Source organism: Morone saxatilis, unplaced genomic scaffold (genome assembly GCF_004916995.1).
Source record: "Morone saxatilis isolate NCDOM2014 unplaced genomic scaffold, NCSU_SB_2.0 Contig21, whole genome shotgun sequence".
Classification (NCBI taxonomy): Eukaryota; Metazoa; Chordata; class Actinopteri; family Moronidae; genus Morone; species Morone saxatilis.
The window spans coordinates 11,422,266-11,422,471 of NW_023339774.1; positions in this window are offsets into that span (position 1 = coordinate 11,422,266).

Consider the following 206-nt stretch of genomic DNA (forward strand, 5'->3'; position numbering starts at 1 on the left):
ACAACATTTTAAATGAGTCTGATGCAACATTCAGGTCTTAAAAAGGCCTGTCACAAGTTAGCTGCATTTTAAAGGTCCAGTGTTCAACATTTATGAGGATTTATTGGCAGAAATTGAATATAATATTCATTGGTATGTTTTCATTAGTGTATAATCACCTGCATATCAGAATCATTGTGTTTTCGTCATCAGTTTTTATCTACAGA